At 37.4% G+C, this 12,551-nt stretch overlaps 1 pseudogene; it reads left to right on the top strand.

Annotated features, from left to right (window-relative positions):
• Window positions 1-11,229: 11,229 nt before the first annotated feature.
• Window positions 11,230-11,350, top strand: LOC138070588 (5S ribosomal RNA; annotated as a pseudogene).
• Window positions 11,351-12,551: the final 1,201 nt, after the last annotated feature.

Below are 12,551 nucleotides of genomic sequence, written 5' to 3'. Positions count from 1 at the left end.
AAAAAATAATGAAGAGAAAGTAAAAATTAGTATTGAAAAAAAAAGAAACTGTTAATGTACTCAAACATTTAATTCTCTCAAATGGCTTCTTTTTTCTTCTCTATTCTGTCTATAATAGTAAAATGGTGTTTCATCAATTTTAAGACATACTTTTTTAAAAAACATTTAAACATCTCTAACATTATGATGTGTTTCCAACGTGATAGCATCTTGCATTTTATAATAAACACTTCTTCTATCAGGTTACACAAAAAATATGTCATTGTATGATGGAGGGTGTTTTCAACATGATGAAATACAGCAATAACAGTATCAGTGCCATTTCGTGCTGGTCGTCTTCTGAGTATTTGATACATATTAACTTCTTTAATCCTCACAAATACTTCCAGAGTGGGTTCTCTTATCCTTCCTCTTTTCAGATTAGAGAAACAAGGGCAGATTATCAGTTAAGTAGTTGCCTATAACGTTCCACATCTAGTCAGTAATGGATCTGGGATGTGAACCCAGACTCCTTCCCAAGGCTGCATTCTTAACCTCTACCTGCTACATTTTTCTGGCTTTTCTTATAGGACTTTGAATGTTCTTGTTTCCATCTCCTGGATTGTCTCTTAGCATACTTAAATATTTTTGTAAAATAACTATACTATCCATTTTCATTCTCACTGGTATTTAAAATTACTTAATTAATTTGTAGTTTTGTGTCTGCGTGTTTTTCCAAAGGGCCATTAATAGAGTTACGATAGATGCAGTCATTAAAAGAGCCATCTCTGGGACTGGAAACTACCTGAGTTCAAGCACTGGCTTGGTTACCTACCAACTCACCTACCTTGGACAAATTACCTAACCTCCATTTCCTCATTTTAAAGAATAAGTATTTAATGTTTTTAGAAATTCTGCTTTATAAGGTTATTTTGAGTATGAAATCAAATGACATATATATTTAGGACAGTGACTGACCATAATGAATGCCCAACAAATGTTAAATGATTTTTATAACTTTTATGAAATCAGTATATGAGACTGAAGTAAAAGGGGAGGGAATGAAGGTTAAAATATGTTAGGAAGAAATACTCAGAAAAGTTAGTAATTTACTAACTTATCCATGTATTCTACCGGAGAAGGCAATGGCAACCCACTCCAGTACTCTTGCCTAGAAAATCCCATGGATGGAGGAGCCTGGTAGGCTACAGTCTATGGGGTCACTAGGAGTCGGACACGACTGAGCGACTTCACTTTCACTTTTCACTTTCATGCATTGGAGAAGGAAATGGCAACCCACTCCAGTGGGTTGGAGAATCCCAGGGACGGGGGAGCCTGGTGGGCTACTGTCTATGGGGTCGCACAGAGTCGAACACGACTGAAGCGACTTAGCAGCAGCAGCATGTATTCTACAAAATACATTTGAGGTTGTATTTTGTCCAAAGCAACAGAGGGACAGTATCTTCCTTCTTATACCTGAAGATCTATAGAAGGAAGATACCTTGCAAAATACATTTGTGTTTTGCACAGAGCCTGACATTGAAAGTGAATGAATGAGTGAGTGAGTGAATGAATGGTTGGGAAGGAGAGGTACATCAATTCTTATTCCCCAAAAAAGTATATAGTCATAGAGCTCTGAGTGCTCAAGGCAGGGTGAAATCACTCCCAGCTAAGATGGATGTGAAGAGATTCACTCACCGTGTATTTAAGTGCCTTCAGTATTCTCTCTTGTGGATACAGAGAATAGAATGTCAGGGGCTTCCCAGGTGTGCTAGCAGTAAAGAACCTGCCTGCCAATGCAGGAGACATAAGAGACAGGGGTTCGATCCCTAGGTCAGGAAGATCCCCTGGAGGAGGGCATGGCAACCCACTCCAGTATTCTTGCCTGGAGAATCCCATGGAGAGAGGAGTCTGGTAGGCTATAGTCCATGGGGTCACAAAGATCCAGACAACTTAGCACATAGCACACCGCTCTCAAGAGTGATGCTCCTAGCACTTCCTTATATATGTGTAGATATTAGTGATGAAAAACATCGCTAAGGAATTGGGTAGTCATTTTAGTCAATAGAATTGGATTCATTTTATTAATTCAGGCAAGCTGCCTCTAAATTGCTGCTATCTTGTTCTTTCTTTAGTGGATACAAAATTACCTTATACCCATAAGGAAATGTATTACTCTATTTGAATATTTAAATTAATTTCAAATTTATGAGAGCCAATAAATCACATGAATATCTCGGTAAAGACAAATAAAACAGTTGTATTTATAGTTTAGACAATTGGGTATTTTCTGTTTGTGTGTATGCCATTTCTTCTGCTGAATGACTGGGCTTAAAAAAAAACAAATCTTAATTGGTAGCCAAGAAGATTACATGCTTATGTTTTACAAGCAAACTCATCTTCAAAGAGCCTAATCTGAATTGATGAAAGAAAAATTACTAAAAAGGCATTAATTTGATAAATATTAAAGGACTAGATGAAACAATTATCTTACCCAAATCACCTGATTATAAATAGTTATTGCTACAAAGGAAATCAGTCCTGAATATTCATTGGAAGGACTGATGTTGAAGCTGAAACTCCAATACTTTGGCCACCTGATGCAAAAAACTGACTCATTTGAAAAGACCCTGATGCTGGGAAAGATTGAAGGCGGGAGGAGAAGGGAACGACAGAGAGTGTGATGGTTGAGTGGCATCATCGACTCAATGGACATGAGTTTGAATAAACTCCAGGGGTTGGTGATGGACAGGGAGGCCTGGCGTGCTACAGTCCACGAAGACATGACTGAGTGACTGAGTTGAACTGAACTTGTCAGCTATATATTTATATAGATAGATTGATAATTTTTTTCCTGGAAAAAATCAGTGGAAATGTCAAAAATAGTTAAAATATAAATATGATATTAAAACCCCTCTTCTTTTGCTTATTTCATCCACCAGATATCCCTCTTCTCAAACGTGGTGATGTGTTACCACACAAATAAGTGTCAACGCTATGTTAATGAAAATAACTGGTAGTTGAGTTGAATAAAACCCACAGACAATCCCAAAGGCTTATTCTGGCAACTGAAAATGGCAAAGCCTTAGCAACTAAGTCTAAATGCTCTTTCCAGACAGAGTTTCTCTATATACTGTCATTGCTAAGAGGCTATCTGACCTGTTCTTAAGAATCTACTTCAATGGGAGAGCCACTCCTATCCAAAGCAGTGGGTCTAACTGGTCAGCTCTGCCTGTTGGGAAATTTTCTTAATTTGATCAAAAATTTCCTTCTTATACCTATCAACTACCTTTGGAAATTTTTTAAGTCATAACTAATACATGTATTCCAATAACATGCATCTAAATAATTAAGCAGCTATTAAATAATATCTGTGTATTCTTTTCTTCAGGCTAAGTATGTTACGTCCCCAAAATTCATTGATGAGTCAGTTGTTTAGAATTAAAGGCATATTTTCATATAAGCACAAAATTATGGATGGTGATTACAGTTGTGGACTAGGTCACAAAATTTTATTTAACTTATACCAAGATGAAATAGTCAGAAGTTGCCTTTATTCAGTAAATATTTGTGAAATACCTAATTAAGAATTCCCCATGAGTGTTGCTGCTGCTGCTGCTGCTAAGTCGCTTCAGTCGTGTCTGACTCTGTGCGACCCCAGAGACGACAGCCCACCAGGTTCTCCCGTCCCTGGGATTCTCCAGGCAAGAACACTGGAGTGGGTTGCCATTTCCTTCTCCAATGCATGAATGTGAAAGTGAAACTGAAGTCACTCAGTCGTGTCCAACTCTTAGCAACCCCATGGACTACAGCCTACCAGGCTCCTCCATCCATGGGATTTTCCAGGCAAGAGTACTGGAGTGGGATGCCACTGCCTTCTCCAGTGAGGGTTATTTAATGTTAATTCTATTTGGTTGAATGGACACTACACAGAAATTTATTTGAAAATTATTTTCTCAGATTCAAATCATAATTCTAAGCATCTATCACATATTCTGCCCCAGTGTTTGATGTAGCTGTAAATAATCTGAATTGTAAATGAATATTTCACATTATTCAAACTCTAAGAGTAACTAAATAGCATTCAAAGTACATTTCCATTCTTAAATTATCAGACAAATCTCTAATCTGATCATTACAATTTAATATCCATTAATCTGCATGAACACAGATGAGCATATCAATATCCAGGGGGAATAGTACTGAGAGAAGGAAATTTGATCACAGAACCGGGTAATTATTGCAAATGGAGATTACTCAGCGCCAGTACAGCTGTCTACACACTAAATCATTATATTTTATTTTTAAGAGTTGTTTGATGGTTGCTCTAGTCAACATCTGAACTCTGTTAATTTTAAAGACATTTTTTCCCATTATATGTAATATGAGTGGGCATTTCTTGTAACTCATTGTAATGACCCCATGACACATATGCATTTTTAGTTCTAGGTAATAATAGTTTATGATCACACTCATTTGAAATAATTTTCTCTTCAGAATCTCAGTGAAAGGATGGAGTACTCCAAAAATCAACTGACTGCAAATTATCTTCACTGAAAATCATTATGTTTATGCAAATCAAGTAACACAAATTACATGTTCTGACTATTTCTAAACTGTCTTGGGAAAAAAAAAATAGAACAAATACTTCTTAAAATGAAAATCCAGCCAAATTTCCCAGTTCTGCTGAGTCTTTCTAGGCTCTTGAGATGTCCATCCGGTACTTGAAGCCACAGAGTTTGAAATCCAGAAATTCTCTGCTTCCAAGCATTATGGTTGTGGAAGGATTAGATCTAAAGCCCATTATTGACAAATCCTGTTAATTGGTGTTTCATCTCTTGGTGAGGCAGGAACAGGGAGGCAGATTCATAAACTTATTCTAGAAAATCATAGAAAAGATAGGCCACCAGACAGTTGATCAGTGATGTTGACTCCACAGGGCAAGATGCCAAGATTAAGTGAATTGCTTTCTTTTCTTTCTCTACTTTCCATTTTTCTCTTAGCTCCCGAGGCTCTATTCATGTGGTCATTTATAGAACTACTAGGCACAAAGCACAGCACTGGATTTCAAACTTTTCTTGGGCATTTTAGCCAGTGAAGACCTAAGATTCATGGTGTGGTTGGGGTAGTCCTTAAAGGAAATAGTGACCTTTTAAGGTTAATGGAAAAATATTAGCATTATGTGTGGGTGTGTGTGTGTTAAAGATAATTAAAGAAGAACACAGGTCATCCTCAAGGGATACAGAAAAGCATGCTAAATGTCGTTGCTCTAAGCCTATAGAGGAATCCTTTCTAAATTGTCCTGCTGTGATTCTGACTTTTCAGTCTCCTCTCTTAGATGATGTATTATAAATATATATTCAGATTCTGTACAGTGCAATCTTTATAACTCAGTTTTGTTTCTTTCCTTTTTTTCCCCCTTTGACTTGTTTTTCTAACCAAGATAAGTGTTTCCAATGTTTCCACTCATTTTTATAGAGCTTTGTGTTTTGGGGGAAATTTCCTGTGCACACCTACAAGTTGCTTTCTCTCTGCACTTTTTTATTCTTTCAACTCTCACCTCCCAGTGAAATCTTCCTAGAGGAAGGAAATGAGCTTCATGAGCTTTCATGATCTGCTTTCATGGTTTTCAAAACTTTAATGACAGCTTGAACCAAATGCACTCATTCAAGCTAGTCCCTTACTGCTCTTTCATATACTATCCTCACTTTTATGGGGGGCCGTGCCAGGCAGCACCTGGGGTCTTAGTTCCCTGAGCAGGGATTGAACCTGTACTCCCTGCATTGAAAGTGTGGAGTCTTAGCCACTGGACCACCAGGGAAGTCTCTAATATCCTCTTTTACCTCTTGACCTTTGCTTTTCCAATTCCCTCCAGCTGTCTTCCCTAACTTCCCCAGTCTTCCTTCTTCACTGTCCAATTCAGATCCGATCTCCTTTTTGAAACTTTGTCTGATTCCAGTAGCCCACAAAGTCTTCTATTTTTTCCTTCCTTTTATTATGCTTGAAAAAATGTAACTCAGACTTTTGCCCTCTATGTATTGACTGTTGTTCTTTTTTATGTTATTGTTGTGGTCTTACCTGCAACTAAATTCTACTTCCCTAAAAGTGTACAACATGATTGATACTTATCTGGTATTTTGCTACCACAGCTAGTAGGAAACATAGGTTTATATTGTACATATAAACTGTATTTATTTTTTATTTTGTGTAAATATTTGTCTACTAGTTACTCTTTCCAGAGGATTTGAATGAAAAAATTTTAAATCAACTAAAATTATCATGTAATTCAAGTCCAAATCTAGTATGAACCTTCTTATATAATGTAATCAAAACTGATAATTTGTTAACTAATTCAATTGCAGTAGGTAATGATAAAAATGATGTACCTTTTAGTTTTATTTTATTTTATTTAGTTTCAACTATATATCCTTAGACCATTTTTTATTATGAATCCACTGATTAAGGTACAATGTTATCTTATAAAAACCAGGCTCAAATTTTATATCTAATTTCCTATTTTAGTGTTTTTAAAAATAGAATGAAAACCCCTTTTGCAAAAAGAAACTCAAAATGGATTAAACACCTACCTAGATGTAAGACTGGATACTATAATAAAACTTCCTAGAGAAAAACATAGGCAGAATACTCTTTGACATAAATCACAACAATACTTTTTTGGCTCCATCTCCTAGAGTACTGTAACTAAAAGCAAAAATAAACAAATGGGGCTGAATTAAAGTTAAAAGCTTTTGCACAGCAAAGGAAACCATAAACAAAATGAGAAGACAACCTACAGAATGAGAGAAAATATTTGTAAATTATGTGACCAACAAGGGCTTAATTTCCAAAATACAAATAGCTTATACAGCTTAATATCAGAAAAACAAATAACCCCCCAAATGTGCAGAAGACCTAAATAGTCATTTCTCAAAAAAAGACACATGGATAGCCAATAGGCACATGAAAAGATGCTCAACAACACTAATTAGAGAGATGCACATCAAAACACAGTGAGGTACCCTTCACATTGGTCAGAACGGCCATCATCACAAAGTCTACAAATAATAAGTGCTGGAGTGGGTGTGGGGAAAAGGAAACTCTCATACTGTTGGTGGCAATGTAAATTGGTGCAACTACTATGCAAAAGAGTATTGAGATTCCTTAAAAATTTTTTTTTAATTACCATATGATCCAGCAACCGCACTCCTGGACATATATCCAGAAAAGAAGAAAACTTTAATTCAGAAGGATACATGTATTTCTATGCTCATAGCAGCACTATTTACAATAGCCAAGACATGGAGCAACCTAAATGTCCATCAACAGATGAATGGGTAAAGAAGATGTGGTTCACGTATTCAGTGGGATATTACTCAGCCGCTGAGAAAAAGGAAAAATGCCATTTGCAGCAACATGGATAGACCTAGAGATCATCATACTAAATAGAGTAAGCCAGAGAAAGACAAATATCATATGATATCATTTATATATGTACTCTTAAAAAATTATATAAATGAACTTTTTTACAAAACAGAAATAGACTCGCAAATATAGACAACAAAGTTGTGGTTACTAAAGGGGAAAGAAAGCGAAGGGATAAATTGAAAATTTGAGGTTAAGGATACACACTACTGTATTTACTATTATATAGAAAATAGATAAACAAGGACCTACTGTATAGTACAGGGGATTCTATTCAATATCTTGTAAGAGCCTATAATGGAAAACAATCAAAAAAAGGTCATCTCTCTCTATCTACCTAGTAACTATCTGTGACTGAATCACTTTGCTGTATACCTAAAACATTATAAATCAATTGTGCTTCAAATAAAAAGGAGTGAGAACCTGAAAGATATAATGTGAGTACAGAATCCTTCTAGAATTATATAATTTTTCCTAGCCTAGTACAATTGTCTAACCTAAACCTAATTTGACAGGGATTCTTTTTAGCAATATATGTGTCTTGAATCTTTCAAAAATTTCAGCGTAGTTTTCATAGAAATAACAGCTATCTGGATTTCAGTACTGATTTTAACCATCCTACATAAGAGTTCCTAAATTACAGCAGTAACAATAGTAAATGCATTTGGCACATACAGGTTTGGAAACACACCCGACTGACTTTTAGTGAGCAGACAGTGAGTTGGTGCAGAATCACACAGATCTGCTAGAACTGAATCCGCTTATCACCAGCATCTAGCAGCCCTTGAGATTTGCTCCATATATTTTACAGAGCAATTGGGGAGTTCCTTGAAGAGCATTTAATTATGGAGATAATGTTTGAGAGCTTTTGTGAACACATAATATCCACATTGCCTTTTTAAACATTCATGTTCACCTCCAGAGAGTTCTAGCACTCAGTTAACATTCAATGAATATTAGCCACGCCATGTTTCATGAGAAAGTTAAATAGTTTTAAATGTTTTAAATCAATAAAAACTTTTATAAACTGTTTCAATTCAGTTCAGTTGCTCAGTAATGTCTGACTCCTTGCGACCCCTGGACTACAGCTCTCCAAGCCTCCCTGTCCATCACAAACTCCCGGAGCTTGCTCAAACTCATGTCCATCGAGTCAGTGATGCCATCCAACCATCTCATCCTCTGTCATCCCCTTTTCCTCCCGCCTTCAGTCTTTCCCAGCATCAGGGTCTTTTCCAGTGAGTCAGCTCTTCGCATCAGGTGGCCAAAGTATTGGAATTTCAGCTTCAGCATCAGTCCTTCCAATGAACATTCAGGACTGATTTCCTTCAGGATGAACTGGTTGGATCGCCTTGCAGTCCAAAGGACTCTCAAGAGTCTTCTCCAACACCACAGTTCAAAAGCATCAATTCTTCAGCATTCAGCTTTCTTTATATTCCAACTCTCACATCCATACATGACCACTGGAAAAACCATAGCTTTGACTATATGGACCTTTGTCAGTAAAGTAATGTCTCTGCTTTTTAATATGCTGTCTAGGTTTGTTATAGCTTTTCTTCCAAGGAGCAAGTGTCATGGCTGCAGTCACCATCGACAGTGATTTTGGAGCCCAAGAAAATAGACTGTTCAGCTTGCAATATACATTTCTGGGGTAAGATAACCATAACTGAAGAGCATTAAGACTAACAGTAGGGAGACTGCAGAACACATAAAGATCTAGTTCATTCCTTATATTCCTTAATTCAACAGTCAAGACAGTATTTTTTTTAAATAACTCAAACATGTTATTTTTTTTTTGCCAGCCTCTGCCCTCAGTATAACAGTCAATTATACAAAGACAGAAAATTGTCATGTTTTAGTACAAGTATTTCATCTTTTTCATTAATTTTGTGAGTGATTTCTTTTAACTCTTGGAGTAAAATATGTTTTCCAAACTTAATCGAACAAATTTCTTTAAATATTTAAGTAGAGTATATATCCAAAACTTTTTCTTGAATTAGTTCTAGTTCTTTAAACAAACTAAAAGAACAGTAGAATTATAAGGCAGAAGAATTAGACTATTTCAAGCAAAAAAGCTTTAAATATCTGCCATCGAAGGCTAAATAATAGCCCCCCAAAAGATGTCTACACCAAATCTCTGAAATCTGTGAATGCTAACTTATTTAGAAAAGTGGTCTTTTCCGATGTGATTAAGTTAAGAATCTCCACTTGAGATAATCCTGGACTACCCTGATAGGCCTAAATCCAATGATAAGTGTCCTTGTAAGAGAAAGACAGGTAGATTTGAGCCAGACAGAAGAGAAGACACAGAGAAGAGAAAGCAGTGTGACCACAGAGGCAAAGACAAGAGTGATCCGGCTTACAGTCAAGGAATGCATACAGCTGCCAGTAGCTGGAGGAGGCAAAGAATGGATCATTTCATAGAACTTTTGGAGGGAGTGCAGTCAGACCAACACCTTAGTTTCAGAATGCTGACCTCCAAAACTGTGTGAGAGTACATTTCTGTTGTTGTAAACTACCAAGTTTGTGGTTCCTCGTTACAATAGCCACAGGAAATTAATATTCATAAAATAAATCCAGTAAGCATGTCATCTAATCCAATACTGGGAACAACTCAAGATTAAATAGATACTAAGGTCTTCATTAGACAAAGATTTCCCAAAGAATGGTATTTGACCAATTCAATGATTTTACAGATCTGGTTATGTTCATTATAATCTGTTGTGCTCCTTACAGAGAATTATGGGGAAAAAGTAAAATATATTCATATAAAAAAGCAAAATTCAGAAGTCTTATATAAAAAGTGGTAGCAGTTGTTTACAAATACAACATATTTTCATTTCCATAGGAATTTCTTTATTGTGCTTTTAAAGAGGAAATTTGGTTCTAAGTTCCTTCAGGGGAAATATTAACATTGTATTTTGTTTTTGAAAACTTGTAAAATTAAATTTGAAGCTATGAGACGTGAGTATTGATAAAGAAAATTGCAATGCTAATACTAATAGAGCACCGGGGGAATGTTAACAGAAAAGCTTATCTGCAGAGTATTAGTAAATTGTTTTATAAGTACTATGTGCCCATACACATACTCTCATTAATAAAATGTTAATTGGATTTTGAATTTATGGTGAAAACTAATGCCATGAGCAATTAAATAAGTAAGTAGTAATCTGGTATCAGAAATTTTTATTAAATTGAGAGGAAAGTCATCTTTACTTTTATTCAGCTTACATGAAACATTTGGAATGTGAATGTTTTACATTTAAATATTTTAAGATATTATTGTGTTGTGTAAAAATCAAAATTATTGTACACTTTCAATCCTTACCTTATTTTCAATAGGCTTTCAACTCCATGACAAAGGTTTTCTTACTTTACCCAATTTTAAGCATCACATCTTGCAATTATGTCCTAGTTTTCAGCTTTTCCTATGGCCTCTGGTACTTAGAATCAGAGTCACGTTGCAAGAGTCACCTTGTAGAGATACTAATAATTTGGGGGAGATCACCCAAGTCATGGTTGAGAGAATCAGCCAGGGGATGAGGGATATTCAGTTCGTGATGCAAATGGAGATAAGCCTACGGCCAAAATGGCAACCCACTGCAGTATTCTTGCCTGGAGAATACCGTGGTCAGAGGAGCCTGGTGGGCTGCTGTCCAGGAGGTCGCACAGAGTTGGACATGACTGAAGTGGCTTAGCATGCATGCATGCATTGGAGAAGGAAATCACAACCCACTGCAGTATTTTTGCCTGGAGAATCCCAGGGACGGAGGAGCCTGGTGGGCTGCCATCTGTGGGGTCGCACAGAGTCGGACACGACTGAAGTGATTTAGCAACAGCAGCAGACCACCCTGAACACGCCCCATTTCCTCTGATCTCGGAAGCTAAGCAGGGTCGGGCCTGATTAGTACTTGGATGGGAGACTGCCTGGGAATACTGGGTGCTGTAGGCTCATGGAGAAGGAAATGGCAACCCACTCCGGTATTCTTGCCTGGAAAATCCCATGGACAGAGGAGCCTGGTGGGCTACAGTCCATGGATAGTGTTCCACTACCTTCTGCCATTTTGGAGGGCTTCCCTGGTGGCTCAGAGGGTAAAGCATCTGCCTGCAATGTGGGAGAACTGGGTTCGATCCCTGGGTTGGGAAGATCCCCTGAAGAAGGAAATGGCAACCCACTCCAGTATTCTTACCTGGAAATTCCCATGGACAGAGGAGCCTGGTGGGCTACAGTCCACGGGGTAGCAAAGAGTCGGACATGCCTGAGTGACTTCACTTTCTTTCTTCTAAGAAATCTGGGAAATTATGTGATGTCTCTACAGGAAATTGCATTACCCGTATCATATTAATAAGGTTAAGATTAGATCTTCTTGTTGTCTAGCATATTGAGGCACTGCATCTTAACTCTGCTGCTGGTTCACGGGTGGTTCAGGTGAAGGGTGGCTGTAGCTGTTTATGCATTATGATATTTTGTTGGTACATTGCAGTCTGAGTCCAACTGAGCTGAGATAGAATTTTCACTGAATGGCTCTTCTGTGGCAGAGAAAAGGCTCAGTACAGGGATTTCTCTAAAACCAACCAAAGAAGGCTTAGTTACTGAGAGCACAAAATAAGTTGATTGTAAGGGTCTCTTATCTCTGAGGTAAAGCCAGTCAAAAACACAAAGCTTTGTAAAAATTCGAGATAAGAAGATAAGCTGACCGTATTGATCATAGTATATTTGTATGCCTAGTGACTTCATGGTATCTCTGTTAAATCTAACCCCTGTTCTGATAATTCTGGTGGAGGAATTATGCTGGAATTTGATTAACCTTAATCTCCTGCTATGTAGCAGAAGTGAAAAGTGAAGATCCATCAGGCTCCTCTGTCCATGGAATTCTTCAGGCAAGGGTACTGGGGTAGCCATTCCTTTCTCCAGGGGATCTTCCCAACCAGGGATCAAACCCGTTCTCTACATTGCAGGCAGATTCTTTACCATCTGAGCCACCAGGGAAGATATGGGGTGAAGGATATTCAAATGGAGACACAAGGACAACGCCTGCCTCCCCAACAAGGCCTCAAACATTCTTAAAGGGGGAGGAATTTGCAGTGGGTTCTCCCCACAGTTTTCAACGATGATCCATGTTTCACTGTCCTGTGTGCTGTCACACCAATTG

Source organism: Capricornis sumatraensis, chromosome 23 (genome assembly GCF_032405125.1).
Source record: "Capricornis sumatraensis isolate serow.1 chromosome 23, serow.2, whole genome shotgun sequence".
Classification (NCBI taxonomy): domain Eukaryota; kingdom Metazoa; phylum Chordata; class Mammalia; order Artiodactyla; family Bovidae; genus Capricornis; species Capricornis sumatraensis.
This window is presented reverse-complemented; position numbering and strand designations above follow the sequence as displayed.